Genomic DNA, 298 nt, shown 5'->3' with positions numbered 1-298 from the left:
TCCCCTCACTTCTCTTTTTCTCTTTGGGGAGAGGGAGGCAATAAGCTGCTCGTAACATGTCAAGATGACTGCATATGAATGGCTGATGGAGATTCTACCATATTCATGGGCTCATGCATTTACTAATTCCTCTCAAGCACAGTAATACGCAGTTCAGTTGTTAAAAAGGGGGGGGGGATAGCTGCTATTGGTCTCATAAGCTGCTATTTCTTTGCGTAAATAATTTTCATTTTTATCCCTATTTCAGAAGAGACAAGATTCTGAAAAGGCCCACACATACTTTAAGAAAAAGAATCTA

The 298-nt window shown here is 39.9% G+C and overlaps 1 pseudogene; it reads left to right on the top strand.

The window, feature by feature from the left end:
• LOC119594278 overlaps positions 1-298 on the top strand; it is a 4147-nt pseudogene extending 3849 nt beyond the window's left edge.

Source organism: Penaeus monodon, chromosome 33 (genome assembly GCF_015228065.2).
Source record: "Penaeus monodon isolate SGIC_2016 chromosome 33, NSTDA_Pmon_1, whole genome shotgun sequence".
Classification (NCBI taxonomy): domain Eukaryota; kingdom Metazoa; phylum Arthropoda; class Malacostraca; order Decapoda; family Penaeidae; genus Penaeus; species Penaeus monodon.
Note: the sequence above shows the minus strand (reverse complement) of the source record. Positions and strands in the feature narration are given on the sequence as shown.